Here is a 16,345-nt window from a genome sequence, read left to right as displayed (position 1 = left end):
GAGGGCAGAATTATATGAAAAGAAAGATTTAAAGAGTTTTACAAAAAAGGATGAAAAGCAAATAAAGGAAGAGGGGTCCTAGGTTTATGATTGATATGGATCACGTCAATGCAATATCCAGCAATCACTCCTCAGAAGAGGGGTCGCACGTGATATTAGCGCATCGTCATCATCTCCATTTTCTACCCTTCCCACCTCGTAAAGGTTATTTAAACGCATGATTGGTCACGAATGCTTATTGCGTGCTATTACCCGTCCTATCCTATAAGTCCTAGAGGGTATTTAGGACCACTATTCCTACAAGGTAAGGACTAGGCTGAACACCTAGGTTTAAAGGACAAAATGCTAGGCGACATTCATAACAAGTAGGACTACACATAAAGGGAACATACAAAAGCAAATAAGAGGCTCACAAATCCCTCCACAAGTAAACATGTAATTAGCACGTCTCAAACACATTTAAGGTCTTAAAAAAAAGATGAGAGTTTAAAAGCAGGGGTGCCGGAAAAAGATAAGTTCCAGTAAAAGCAGAAGGTTTAATCAAAACTGAATGACCCGAAGGGTTTGATTTTTCAGGAATACATCTAAAAAGCAGTTGAACAAGTAAAGGTAAGGGAACTGTTAAAACATCATTTTGAAGAAAGCAGAGATTGGAAAATATAATAGTTTAATTAGACCAGTATCAAAATAACGCGTTCCTGGGCAGAGAGATAACCCAGCAGTTTGAAAGCTTAATAGAGCAAGAATCGAAAAATTTGTGAGAGTATATATATACGGAACTGGTTTCCAGGTAGAGAGATTTTCAGTAAAAAGGGAACTTCAGAGAGACAGAAAAAAAAAAGCAGAGTTGGGAAAGTTTAAAAAGGCTGAGTAGTCTGAATCTGGTAAAACAAGATCAATCAGTTTTTTTTATTATCATTAGCCTAAGGCTTGCCTAGGCGTCGTATGTATTGCCTATTTGAAAAGGTTAACATGCATATTAGTTCCAGTTTTAAAGAGAAGACGCAGTTTTAGCCCAGACTTGTGTTATTAAATAAAACAAACTGGCGAGGCGTTCAACAATTGCAACTCACATGAAATAAAATCCTAAGTAACATGATATCTAATGCACATAAAGCTCCTAAAGCAGGGTCTCTAAATGCAGTAGTAATTTTATGACAGCTGTTTGTCGATTACTAACTGATTACAAAGTGAGTATGACAATCTGAAAGTAAAGAGCCTAAAACAGGATATCTAGATGTAAGATGCATGTCCTACATATGGTTTCTAATGCACAAATAGGTAAGTAAAGCCCTATAGACATGTTCTCTAACCATTAATTAAACTAAACATGCATAATCCCACCCAATTCACTATAGCCCCAATCACTTGTTTACAAGTTATTACAAACCGTGATAGCTGAATTACATAATGAAAAATAAAATAAGAAGTTACTCTATAGGGAGCCTTCAACCAGGCCCAATCTTCCAACCTCACTTCTTTCGAGTTTCACAGCCTTGGCCATGGTTTGGGTGCGGCAAAGCTCCCTAAGGGCCCATTGGGGTCCTCGGCCAATACCAGCACCCAAACACTACCAAAATGTTGAACAAGTGCAGTGTGGAATTACCAGACTTGTGCATCAAAGTTCAATGGGTACTCAAAGGTACCCAAGGCAATGCTTACACAAAGGGGGTAGAACCTAAACTGTAGGAGTATGGAGAGTGTGTGATAGAGTTTTTAAAGAAATTGAGTTGAAAAACAGTTTAAAAATGATCCATATAGAACCAGTCTTGAAAGAAAACAATGTGACAATTCTAACAACCTCAGAACCAAAATACCACACATAGTTAAGGGAAGTAAACACAAATAGGGAAAAAGGGGAATGGGGACAAATAGTTCACATGTAGGAACACAGACAGCATTTCAGGACACTTAGACAGTCATACCAAGTTTCAACCAAAAGGGCTCAGGATTACATGCTGACAATGTACTGGGGCTAGGGGGTAGGGGAGAACATGCATTAAGCAAATCAGTAGGCATGCTGAATTAAGAGAAGGATAGTCACATTAATGAACTAACACAGGGGCATGTTAGTTACAATAAGAACAGCAGAACCATAAGTAAAGCATAGAAGAAACAAAATAAAGTGCAGTATGTATAAAAACATATTGTTTTGGAAGCTGTAGATCAAATAGAGGGCATACCAGTCGAGGATGAGATAATATAGAGCAGTAGTGTGCAGGGAAGTGAGCAGTAGTATGCAGACCAAGCAAGTAGCAATGTATAGAGCAGTAGAATAGTAGAGCAGCCCCAAAATCACGCAGTCTTGGCTTTCAGCCGACTGAGTAGTCAGTAGTCAACAGGGAAAGTGAGAGAGGATGTGTAGAAAACAGGAGAGAACACTGAGTATGCTTATGTGTGTAAGAGAGAGTTCAGAACAATGATTTTTTTTCGTGTGTCTGCTAAAGAGAGGGTAGGGCATTTATAGTTTTGCAAAATAAGTGGAAAATAAGGTAATACGTATAGAGTGATTACAATTATGGAAAGAGTACCTATTAGAATCAATTAAAGACTCGGATTTCCCTTAATTAGGGAGTCATAGCTCAAACGGTACAAATTGCATCAAATAAGGAAGATTTTTTGCAAGACTGATATTTTCTTACTGGAATAGCATGATGCATGTAATAGGGACTAAGTACAAAATAATTACAAGTAAGGAAAGTAAAATAAAAGTATATTGTGCACATAAACACACGGATTACAGACTGATTTTTGAAAAAATTGGTTCAGGAAGTCACGGACGAGATTGAAAATCACAGGGAATCAGCACCAAGTAAGGAAAGCATCTCACAAACAAGGAAGTGACTCAAATCAGTGGAAAACCTCCAAAGAAATCATATACAAAAATCAGGGATTCGAAGAGATGCACAGAATCAGCAGAACACTTAGTAAATAGAAAACAATTAGACCTATTTAAACACAATAGGCACAAAACCAATAAACCCTAACTAAGAGATCACATAATCAGTGGAACGTTAGAACAAAATTAAACCATAGAAATTGGGGAATAACCCAGAAGATCACACAAACAAGCAGGAATACAAACACAAACATATAGTACTAAAAAAATCAGAAGATATAGTGATTTCGAAAGAGGTTCAGAAACCCTAGTTTTAAAAAGAAGAACAAAACGTTGAAAACTTGAGCAATCGTAAAGATCGAGTAGAGAGTAGTGTAAAACACAAAAGAGTAAGTTAAAAAGACAGAGATTTAAGAGGTCTAGGTAGAAATTAGGGTTTCGTTAGAAACCAGTGAGAGGTAAGAAACCTGGCTGTGAAACTCGTTAATAATGGTGTTCGTAGCACCATCGAACCAAAACCCATCGGAGAATGGCCGGAGACGAACCAGGCAAAGCTTCCGGTGACCATTTTGTATGGTAGGGCTTCTGGGGTCTCGAAGATAGAGGGAATCAACAAAACAAGGTTTTACGGTGGCCGGTGGTCAAGAGAGGTGAGGCTGGAGGTGGCCGGAGAGGCGGTGGATTCATCGGAGAAGAAGAGAGAACCAGAAGGTTCTAGAGAGAAGGGAGAGCAAGAGACCAAGAGAGAGAGAGAGAGAGAGTCTCGTGAAAAATGAGGGGGTCGGGGGAGGGTAGTTGGGATTTAATTTAGGAAATAAAATCTGGGCCGTTGATCTCATTTGATCAACGACTCATATTAGATCGGAGCTAGACCGGGTAATTGAATTGGGTGTGGGTTGGGTCTAAGTTGAAATTGGGCTGGGAAATTTGGGCGTTAGAATTGAAATCTGAATGGGCCATAATTGTAATGAGATGAGGCTACATGTTAAATAGCCTAGTTCTCCCTTTTTATTTTATAAAAATAATTAAAATTATTTTAATAACAAATTAAAAATACTGAACTAATTAATAATGTATAAATATTAATCTAAAAATACTGGAAATGATTTTATAACTATAATTAATTGTAAAAAAGGCTATAATTATAATTATATGCAATTTAGCTTTAAAAATTCCAAACAAATGTGTAAAAAATATGCAAAATTTATTTAAACTATATTTTAGTATAAACATGAGAAATAAAAATGAATTATTCACCAAAATGATAATTTTGGGAATAATTATTGAATTTTATAGTTTTAAAATAGACAAAAAAATCTTTTTTTTTAATAGAACTTGGAAAAATACCAAAACACTTGGGTATGCTCATATATGCATATATATGTCATTTTGAAAGTATTTTGAGTATAAAAAAATACCTAGGGAAAAATTGGGTATCAACAGGGAGATATGAGGTAGAATGCCTTAGTCGGACGACCCTGGATACACTGCACGAGAGAAGTACCATCCACCCTCCATCAGGTGATAATATTCCCGAAAAAGGACAGGATCAAGATCGTATACGGGGAATAGCACACGGCAAGGGAAATGTTCGCTGTACACGACGTAGTGCCAGCACTTACACTTCCACCCCAAACGAAACCATGAGCAGTCCAAATCTCGCCCCCGGTCGAACTTGACAAAGCAAAGTGAAGAATTCGTGCCGCATCTCCTCTCCCGAGAAGTTATAATAGGCTAAGTCCCAAGACGTCGCCTGCGCGCGTAACCCTAAGGTACAACCATTCCTTTTCTTATGTTATTTTTTCAAATCCGGGACTAACCCTGGTGCAGACACCCAAATCGGAAGCTGCCCAGATGTTAGTACTCCCGCGGAACCCGAAGCCCCAATGGCGCACCCGTTGCACTCTTTTCCTTCGACCGAGTTTTTATCCTAAAAATAAAGGTTTTTACCGGCATGGTTTTTAACGAGGCAACGCCTGCAAGCCACCAGGAGGGGAACTCCGCAAGATTTTTAGAACAAACCCAGCCGCCGTTAAAAAAGCGAGAAGGCATTCCCCCCCAAACAAAAGCAGCCCGCTCTTGGGAATCTCGGAAAACACCAGACAAGGTTTCCTGTAAGAAAAACGATGCATCGGAACTCCGGTGTATTCAGGCCTCGTCGGCAAAAGCGTGTACTATTGTTTCAAACAAATCAAAAAATACTTTTTGGAGGAGGGAACTCCTTCCTAGAGTAAAGCAATCTTTCCCCTAAAACATCCCGAAAAATGCAGGAACAGGTGCCAACAGTTCAAAACGCCCCAAACGGCCTCCGGGTCGAGGCTATGAGACTGCAGTATCTTTCTGGCGAGATAAACCCACAAGCGATCGGCCCAGGCCTGATATAGGTCGGGCCAACACAACAAGGTATATTGCGCCAACGGATCAAAGAACGCTTTCCAGCACTCCGTCCCCCGAACGGAGAAGTCACAGCGCATTCCCGGCAGGGATCTCTTCACTAAGTGCATCTCGGAATACTCGGAGACTTGATTCCTACAATAGGGCAATCGCACAACTCCTGGACCGGAACTCCGGGCTCATAAATCCCCAAAAATACAGCTCCGAGTTCACAAGAAGCGGTCTTCACGCTTAAACAACTTGATGATTCGGAGACTGACGACAATCGCCATACTACATCACCGAAAAAACTGTAAGACCTTAACAGGGGTGACAAACTGTAAGACCTCAATAGGCATGACAAACTGTAAGACCTCAACAGGCATGAAAATCCCGAAGTATAGGCTACACGTCGCATTTGTAAGAATCCCGAAAGGGCATACCCTCGATGTGGACGCCTAAACTATCACTCGGGATCAAAAATGGCTACTGCCAAACGCACATGACTATGGTCAAAACGGCTGATACAGCCGGAAAAAAAAAATGCGACTCGGGGACGCCCGACCATCGCTAAAAATTGCAGGCCACTACTTCGAATATACTTTGAAAAAAACCGGTTAAAACAGGCTTCCCTCAACAGGCAAACAACGGGCTATGAACCTTCCGAGGTGCTCAAAATATCGCCGATTACGACTTGAAATTGAGGTTCTTTTAGAACCGATGACGGGTCAGGCAAAAATCTTTCAAAAAGACCTTAACGAGCGAAAAACAAAGCCTACAAAAGCCCACAAGAAAAAACAGCGTAAGAGCCATTGTCGCCAGCTAAGCAAGCCTACGGGCCACATATAAAAAGGTCTCTAGGACCAAAAAGCGTAAGAGCCATTGTCGCCAGCCAAATTGACAACTTGAGGATTAAAGTGAGCTCGAATCGTAACTCGATTCAGAGACCGGATCCAAAATAGTTAACTAAAAAAGACTACAGGCCACATATCAAAATGTCTCTACGACCAAAAGCGTAAGAGCCCTTGTCGCCAGCCAAAACTGACAGCTTAAGGGTCAATTAAAGCTCGAATCGCAACGCGACTCGGAGATTGGACCCTAAATAAAGTTAAAACGACCAAACGCCCGAAGGCGAAAAGTAAAAGCCATTGTCGCCAACCCAGATGAGTGCCGATCTCGGGGGTAAAATAAGCTCGAGTTGGATCCCGACTCGAAGATTGAACCCAGCAACGAGCAAAGCATACAAGCCTAAGGGCAAGTCCGGGATCGAATCGACTCAATTGAAATTCCAACAAACGGAAATACAAAGAATATAAGTTGCGGGGTTCCCCCTCTTATTGCTACGTATTGACGACAAGGCGAAACCCCAACCTGCGTAGAATATTGAAAACCATACATACATAACAAAGGAGGCAAGACGCGATCGTTCTGCTTTTTCCGGCACTCATAGCCCAGTGATTTCCTCCTAAACGTCCTCAGCATCGGACAGCAGGAACTTGGCATCGTGCTCCTCTCCTTTGGCTTGCTCGATCTCCCTCGAAAGATTAAAACCCCTTGCGTGAATCTCCTCAAAGATTTCCCTCCGGGATCTGCATCTCGCGTACTCTCTGCCATTTTCGGCACGATCGAGGGTCTTCTGCAACTCAACTTTAGCGGCATCGACGTTCCTCGAGTAAGCCGCCATTTTTTGCCCCGATCGGGTAACATTTATCACCATGTCGGTTTTTGCCCTCGAAAGTTTGGATGAAAGTTCCATGATCATCTTTGCCCGGGCAGAGTCATTCGCACGAGCAGCCTGGATTTGCGCCTCAAGGGCAGAAACCCCGGCCTGAGCCCTCCTTTTTGCCTCGGAATGGATATTCACGCGCGCCTATAGCTCGATGAATTCACGTTTGGCTTTGCCCCAAAATTGCTCTAGCTCACTCACCCTGTCCTCCAGCTAAAACGGCAACACGTCAAGATGGTAAAAAGGGAGTGCAATTCAGCACAGAATGCAGGATACCTGTTTCTCCAAAAGGGGCCTCCCGGACCCGACTTCGGTCAGCCTTACGGCGCAAAGAAACCGAAGGACAGGCAGGCTCGACAAAAACCTGACTCAAGGCCAGAAGCAGCTATATAAAACGAAAAGCTTCCGACGCCTGCTCGTGTGGGCAAATCACACTCAAAGGTCCTCTGGCCTAAGTAGACTGGTTCCGAACCCGCTAGGGTCCCGCTGAAAATGCGGAAACTAGTCCGCCGGATCAAACACAATACAAAAGAGGTAAAGAAATTCATGACTCCTCTCAATTTTTCTATTTTACACACACACACACACACACACACACACACACACATATATACATATACCAATATATACTACTAATCACTACTATATATATATATATATATATCATATAGCTATCACTCAATACTCCGTATATATATACTACTCACTCACTATAGTAGTATATATATATATATATATATGCGCGAAAGGTGCGCTCTCCGTCTACAAGCATAAATCTGTAAAATTTACAAAGAAGAACGACAAGATTGACGCTCCGATGACAGGCATTCTTCGGAGCATCAGCCGTAAAAAAGCCGGGCAACACGCCGACTACCTCCGCTCAAGCTAAATCTTCCGAAAAAATGGTAGCCCCGGCATAAGTCCTTGCAAGCCAGCGCTCCCTTCGAAGGCCCGCTCCGACCTGGCTCAAATCATCAGCAGTAACTCACCACTCCTTCATCATCCACAGTTTAGCTTAAGTGCTATGTCAGTCCGGACATTGGCTGTTCCCAATTCGGACTTTTCGAAGAATCAAGTTGCGGTTCTACGGCCGTATCAACTCAAATCAAAGCCCAAAGATCCCAGAACGCGGAGGGATCGCGCCAAAGCCTGCCTCAACGGGAAGCCGGCAAGGCCTACTCAACGACTAAGCACCCTCCTAAGTACCCCTACCCTTGTTGGCTTTAAGGAACAACATTAGGCTCGGATAACGCATTCTCCCCGGAGGCTCAGTCCAGTCTCGCCCCAATAAAAGCTCCTTCATAAGTATGCTATAAATATTTCATCTATCGTCATGCCCGGTTTGTGCCATACCCCGGGCGAGCAGCTGCCAAGGGCATGATCTGCCAAGTTCCATAAAATCAGCAAGCTTTGGGAATCCCCGAACGGAAGCAACTTCACAAGCGCATAAGAAGAAGGCCAGAACAAGCCAGCACAAATCGAAGGCGCCGACCCTCGACACCAACTCTGACCCTAAGGACTTCCGCCATAACGAGACAATGACCAAAAGCAGACCAACAATGTCTCCATCAAATTGGCGTGCAGCCCCAAGAGACTTTCGCCATAGGGGGCTGATTTATAGAGGGGAAGGCGTACTCAACAAAAACCCCCGCACAAGACGGACCTCGGATAATGACCAGGACGGTCCGATGCACAGCCGGATCTCCATTTGCAGATCACCTCCGGGAAGTTACCAGCATTTCGAGACCGCAGATCCCCAGACGAGTTTTTTCTCAACGGCCATTTTACGAGGCCCAAAGACTCCGATCACACTTTCGCACGGAGAAAGGGCTGCGACGGCCCAAGGTTGTGGCCCAATTCGGGCCCAATTGGGGGAAATCACAAAAGGACCCCGCATGCAGCTAGTTCGTCAGCATGAGGCCGGATGCAACACTCGTGCCCGAAGCCAGTATCACAGACGACATAGCGGGAACATGCACTCGAAGCCACCAAAAAAGAAAAAAATATAAAGGAATGCGGCAAACATCGAAGGAAGAAACCAAGAGAAAGTCTTTTGTATTTGCATAGGTAATCACTTACAAACAATCCTCGAGATATCCTTACATACGGTTACACTTCCATTGCCACCCCCTCAGGCATACGACCTCAAAGACAATATTTTCCATGGTTGATTCCCTCAGGGATCTCATCCTAAATCCTCCCGAAAATGGCATCTTCAAAAGGAAGGATATAGAAGAGGGAGGCGGAGGAGAAGAGCAAAATGACGAAGAGATGCCGGAAGAAGACCGGAAGTGGTTGGGTGAAAAGTTTGGCTGGTACAAACCCTGCCAGTACCACCATCTCGAGGCCATTTCTTGAAACGTTTCCTCGGCCCGGGAGGCAACAGCCAATGGAGACCATCACCATGCCCCTCAGGAATCCAAAGAGGGTGTAACACGCCAAGCCGAGGAACGAGGGTGAGCAACAGTGTATAATTCGAGCCCCCTCTTGAGCAGCGATGCATAATCAAAATTTTTCCCCGATTTGGAGGAAATCGACCCCCTACTTCGTCGCTCCAAGCCAACGGGGACAGCGACAACAACAACAGCAACAACAATAGCAATAACCACAGCAACAACAACAACGACGCTAACCTCACGGCGGCACAATTTTGTCCAACCAAGAAGGGATCGAAAATTGGGCCATGGCTATAAGGCGTAAGTTCTTAAGGCTGTGGGCCTCAAGCATAGCAAAAACTAAAAAATGGCAAAAAAGAAAAGGTGGATGAATATCAAAGTAAGTTCGAATGAAAACTGATCACGAAAAGCCCCTTATATGGGGGGGGGGGGGGTATAAAGTAACCGACGGCACCATTACTGCCCTCAAAAAGCGTAACGATAGGTGCAGTTAATGCGTTCATGGAAGCTGAATCGATAAACAATGATAATAATTCCGAGGAGCAAGGAATCATGATATTTTTGAAAAACCCTGGAGCAGCGAAAAGATGAAACGCCTCGACATTTGTGCAAAGGGCTATGCCAACAGCATGATGTCATTCCAAGAACCCGCCGAACGGGGTGTCAAAACATTTTTTATTGCTACTCTCTAAGAAACGCGGAGACTATCTGTACGCGGTGAAATCAGAGGGCCCGTTTTCCCACTGTCAAGCCATCTCAGGGAGGTACCTCGAGACCCCGAGAACATGAAGCCACCTCGGGAAGATAGCTCAAGACCCCAAGGGCCCGATTTCCCGCTGTCAAGCCATCTTAGTCCACTCCTTCGAGGCTTGTCGAGGTCCGATTCGAGGCTGAGATAAACAGAAAAGGGGGAAGCCCCCAAGACACGCGGTTGAGTCTGACAGGAGCAGCCTATCCCTAGCCTATGCTAGGATGTCGAGTCAAGCCATCACATCTCCATATTTCATAAATTAGATATACATGTATTCATTACTAAGTTCCCTCTCCTATATAAAGGGAACTCTCCCTACCTTGTAAGGAACTGATGTTGCTCCCCACAATTCTACAAAGTGCAATAATATCTCTCTCTCTCTCTCTTCTTACTAATGATCATTGGTTCTCACTGATACTGAGGATACCTTGATATCCTTTGTCTCTATACGTGTTCTTCATTTTATATGTGTTCTTCATCGTACAAACTCAATTTTTGTTGTAAATAGCTTCGTTTGATTATATTTCTAGCCGTTAGATTACTCCCGAGTATCCCCGACAACCCGAGCTCGACCCTGAGGTCGACCTCGAAGTCCTAATCGACCAAGCTTACGCCCGGGTAGCAGACCTTTTGGTTCGATCGTTACCTCGCTTATCTCCTCCCCCCATCATTAAAATTCGTAATACTAGCATCATCTGCTCTAACAAACTAGCTTAGGAATAGATCACGTATTTTTAAAGTCCCATTTAATAAATTTAAGTGTTGTTACAATTTTCACGGTAAACAAAGCTCTTATGCTTTTGCTCTTGGGCATATTCAGTTAACTTTTTCAGGCTTCGTCTCCGAGTCGGGTTTCGACTCGAGCTCATTGACCCCTAAGTTTTTGAATTTAAAGCTGGCCCTTTGGCTCCTATGCATTAGGGTCAATACGACCCTTTATATGGGCTGGCGACAGTGTCTCTTACGCATTAGGGTCGGTACGACCTCTCACATGGGCTGGCGGCGGTGGCTCTTACGCATTAAGGCCGGTACGACCATTTATATGGGCTGTCGACAATGGCTCTTACACATTAGTGTCGGTGCGACCTCTAATATAGGCTTTATTTTTCCCTCGTTAAGGACTTTTTGAAATTTATGTTTGCCTGACTCTTCGACGGTTCGATAAAAACCTCGATTGTGAGTCATTGTATGGCGATATGCGAGCACCTCGGGAGGTTTTGCTCGGTGGCTGAGTGTTTCGAAGCCTGTAGTTTGGAGCTGACATGGTCTAAGCTTTTTTGCCTATGTCGAGGGTAGCCTGTTTAACCGGTTCTTTTCGAAGTACTTTCGAAGTAATTGAAGGCCTGTGATTTTATAGCGACGGTCAGGCGTCCCTGAGTCGCGTTAGTTTGGCTGGTACAGCCTTGTGACTGTAGTCATTGTATTTGGCCGGGGCCTTTCAGTCCCCGAGTGAAATAGTTTTGGCGTCTATATCGAGGGAATGCCTTTTTAGGGGTCTTACAAGTTCGATATATAGCCTTATCTTTAAGATCGGGATTATGCCTTTTGTAAGGTCTTATAAAATTTTACATGCCTTACTTTGAGGTCTTAAAGTTTTGTTACTTGGTACAAGTATGGTTCATGCCTTGCTTGAGGTCTTATAGTTTTTGTTGCCTTATATAGGTCTTACGACACCGAGGTTGCCCGCATGGGGTCTTACAGTCTCGAGTTTTGGATAAGTGGATAGGATGGCAGTTGGCGACAGTCTCCGAGACATTGAAAGTTTTCTTAGCTCTGGAGCCATTTTTGTAACCTTAATGTTTCCTTATTGAGGGCTTACAGGTTCAAAGCTTCTGACCCGGACGTCATACGACTCCGAGTTTTGACGCCAGTCCCCGAGTGTTCGGGTCATTTTGGGCCCTGGAGCCATTTTTGTAAGAAATAGCCAACTTCTTTGAAACACGAAATGCTTTGACGGAGGGGAAAGTATTCCTTGATTATTTGATATAAGTATACACGTCTTCGCTGTCAAGGGCTCGGTTATTCTATACAGACACGGTTCGTTCGATCGTTTGGCCCGGTACATCATTTTCCTATCGAGACCCTATCTAGCACATCTTTGGCTTCTCCGAGGAGGTGACCTTCCGGGGGGATGCCCCCCCAGTATTCGAGGTTGATTTGAAGAGAAGCCTTGAATTCTTGTTGAGTCTTCCTTAGGTAGCATATAGATGTTGCCTCGTCAAAAACCTTGCTGGTCGAAGGAAAAAAACCTGGTCGATGGAAAAGAGTACAACGTATGCTTTTGGAACCTAAGGCCTTCAAGTTGGAAAGTGCTTCAAGTTGGAAAGCGCTCTGGTTGTTTCGATCGGATACCTGCACACAGTTTAGTGTGAAATGTAACTAAAAAAAGAGAGATGATTATACCTTAATGCTGATGGCTCCTTGAGCCTCGATGTGCTTCGAATAGTTGCTTTCAAGACACGACACGATCCTTTGCTAGTTTAGTCGGGTGTAGCGGAGAATATAGCTTGTTATTGCTATTTTACTGTTTGCTTATCCTTTGGTTCCTTCGATGTTTGAGGCGTAGGTGCCGGCGTTACATCCTGCACCGCGCACATTTCCCTCGCTGTATGTTGTTCCCCATATACGGGTTTTATGCCGTCTTTTGTCGGGAACTTCATCATTTGATGAAGGGCTGATAGTACTGCTCTCATGCAGTGTATACACGGCCTAGAGCAAGGCGTTGTATCTCATGTCCCCTTCGATGACATGGAATTTGGCATTTTGGGTAGTGCCGACCACGTTGACCGGGAGGGTGACTTCCCCTTTCGTTATTTTGCTCGCCCATTTTGAACCCGTTGAGGACTCGAGAGGCGGTCACGATTTGGTCGAGCAATCCGAGCTGCTCCACCACCCTCGACCTGATGATGTTGGCCGAGCTTCCTAGATCCCCAAGCACACGCTTAACTTGAAATGTACTTACAAGAAAATAAATTACCAATGCATCGTTATGGGGCTGAGATAGAGCCTCGATGTTTTCGTCGCTGAACGTGCGGGCGTCCTCGGGTATGTAACCTCGAGTTCGCTTTTCCCTAGTGATGGAAATTAATGTTCTCTTGACCATGGGTTCTTGTGGAACATCGATACCTCCGAAGATCATGTGGATGACATGTTGTGGCTCGCCTATTTCACTCTTCTTGGCCGCCTCTCTTTCTCGGAACTGATTTTTGGCTCGGTCGCTGAGGAATTCTCGGTGGTGACCTTTTGCTGAGTAGTCGGGCTACTTCTTCCTGGAGTTGTCGGCAATCCTCGGTCATGTGACCGTGTGTGTTGTGAAATTCACACACTAAGTTATGGTTCCTTTGCGAACGATTTGATTATACGGGCGTAGGCCACCTGGTGTCTCTGATTTTACTAATGGCGAATACGATGTCTGAAATGTCGACGTTGAAGTTGTATTCCGACAGGCGGGGTGCCTCCGTCGACCCTGTGTGCCTATCTAATCCAGCTCTGCCCACAAGACCCCGAGGGTTCTGACCTCGATCCAGCCTTCAATCATTTCGAGGTATGTTGCACCTCGGGGCGTTTCTTCTGTCTTCAGTGTATGGTTGGTATCTTTCTTTGTTTGGCTTTGGCTCCTTTGTCGAAAGCCTATTAGGATACACCGAGCCCGAGGGGGCTCCTAGTTGGTCGTCTTCTACCCTGATCTTTGATTGGTACCGGTTGCGGACATCCGACCAGGTCACGGCGGGATATTCGACTAAGTTATGCTTCAGCTATTTCGAAGCTACCGAGTTTTGCTCGTTCAAACCTTGAGTGAAGGCCTGCACTGCCCAGTCATCGGAGACTGGCGGCAGTTCCATTCGTTTCCTTTGAAAGTGAGATACAAACTCTCGCAGCATCTCGTTCTCCCTTTGCTTGATTTTGAAAACATCAGACTTCCTTGTAGCTACCTTGATGGCGCCAGCATGTGCCTTTATGAAGGAATCTGCTAGCATGGGAAATGAGTCTATCGAGTTCGGGGCTAGGTTTTGATACCACATCATTGCCCCTTTTGAAAGCGTCTCTCCGAACTTTTTTAGTAGGATGGATTCGATCTCGTCGTCCTTTGGGTCGTTTCCCTTCACTGCACAAGTGTAAGCAGTGATGTGCTCGTTGGGGTCTGAGGTTCCGTTGTATTTTTGAAGGTCGGGCATTCTGAACTTCTTTGGAATGGGTTTTGGGGTCGCTTTCTATTTTTGTACAAACTTCTTCGAAACTATGCCGTTCAGGATCGGGGTGCGCCCGGGATTTGATCGACCCTAGAATTGTAGGTTTCCACCTTCTTGTCATTGGCTTCTATCTTCTTCTCACCCGACTCGATCCTCTTTGTGAGATCCTCGAGCATTTTTATGATGGCGGGGTCGGCTACCGACCCGTTGTTGCTTGATCTTTCCGGTACTTGCTTGGCTTGGGGAGCCGTTTCCGGTGCTACCGTGCTGGGAGTTTTCTAGTGGCTTTGCAGCTGAGCAATCGCCAGCTGTTGTGCTTGTAACATCTCGAAGATGACGTGAAGGCTAACCCCTTGTTCTTCCTAAGCCGGGGTTTTTTGAGCTTCTTGTTGATCTCCTTCGTGTGTGCTCCTGTGGGTGTGGGAGCTTATTTCGATGTGATGAGCGTCGCACGAGACCGCGTCCACAAGAAATGGTTCTTGCGCATCCTCAGGGTTTCGTGGTGGTGCACCAACACCTGGAATAGTCGCGCCATTTTCTCCATGGTCCTCAAGATTGTTGTTCTCGCATGCGTTTACCGAGTTAGACATTTGACCTGAAATCAAAAGATCTTGGACAAGAAAAAGTGTAAAAGATAACTTGCGTTATGTAGTAAACCATCAAGAAAACAATCACTATTATTTTTAGCCCTACGGTGGGCGCCAAACTGTTTACCTTGAAAATGGTAATAACAATTAGATTTGATTCTGTGGTTCTAAAAATATGTGATCTATTTTATGCTGGTTGTAAAGCAATTGATGCTAAGCGAAGGATTGGACTAGCCTACTAGACTTTGCTAGCTTTAATCAAGTGCCTAGGGAACTCCCCATCTTTCCATCATATCTATCGATCTGTGCTACCTCGGAGTTCATCGTATGCAAGTCCTTCAAGGTTATATCTCGAGTCTGCCTCGAGCCCTAGCAGGCGTATCTATGGAACGTCGTAATGGCCACGAAATCGGCCCCACGGATTTCACCGTATACAGTTAGTTACATCTTTGAGTCTCTTTGCATGAAACAGTCTCATTAATGAAAACCTTTGTGAACATCAGCAACCATCTTGCATGTGTTCTGTTATGATTAAGTTATCTCTCATAAAATAGGTTTTAATCATTTATACTGTAGTTGAATGTTAATTATTTTACAAAATGATTATAACTACATCCTTCTTAGATGTTAATTTTAATCTACACAGTTGAGTTAAACTTGTTTGGTATGATATCTGCCCTCTCTTTGACCCTTAATGACATTGTGTCGCGCCCCATTTTCTTGCGAAACTGGGTTTCGACGTTGTGACAACTCTTTTTGATGGGAGATAGAGTGCTAAAAGATTAAGAGTCGCCACCTAATGATTTTTAAGGTGTTTTAGGGCGCCTATTATGCAGTTACATCTTTTTGACTAGTCAACACCACGGAAGATCGGGTAAGGGCTCAGATTACCTCAAAGAGAGGTGTTAGGCACTCCTCGAGGTCCACAACTGTGGGTCCCGGCCGAACGTAAGACTATGTGGACTAAAATTAGGCTATGTTATAAAATAGATAAAGGGAATATAAAGGTCAAAGAATCTTATTATAACATGATTAGTATAGATCTTAATACGAGTATAAGGATGCAACTACATAGATCTAATAACAAACATATAAAGGAGGGGGAGGGTCCTATGTTTTTAAGCCTAAAGGATCACCCCGTGCAAAATAAGTAATACTTCACAACTCTCTTGAGATAGGGAGTTAGTCATATTATTCAGCAGGCACAGACTATCATCTCCTGCTACACGATTACTATGTTAAAGCTGTTTACATAAAAGTGTTCTAATTCAATTCTAAGTCGTGCTCCATGCGTTTACTACCCGTCCCATGACTATGATCCAGGAGGCATTGAACCTCTATTTGGGTGGTTCTAAACCTTTCTTAGGCTGCTCAAAATGTTAAAACAAGGCGACATACAAAACAAATTGGAATTCAAATATGGGCAGTTAAGGGCTCAAGTTAGCCTCCCACTTAGGCAACAAATGCACGCGAAACAGGTTTT

Source organism: Nicotiana attenuata, chromosome 5, assembly GCF_001879085.1.
Source record: "Nicotiana attenuata strain UT chromosome 5, NIATTr2, whole genome shotgun sequence".
Lineage (NCBI taxonomy): Eukaryota > Viridiplantae > Streptophyta > Magnoliopsida > Solanales > Solanaceae > Nicotiana > Nicotiana attenuata.
Note: the sequence above shows the minus strand (reverse complement) of the source record.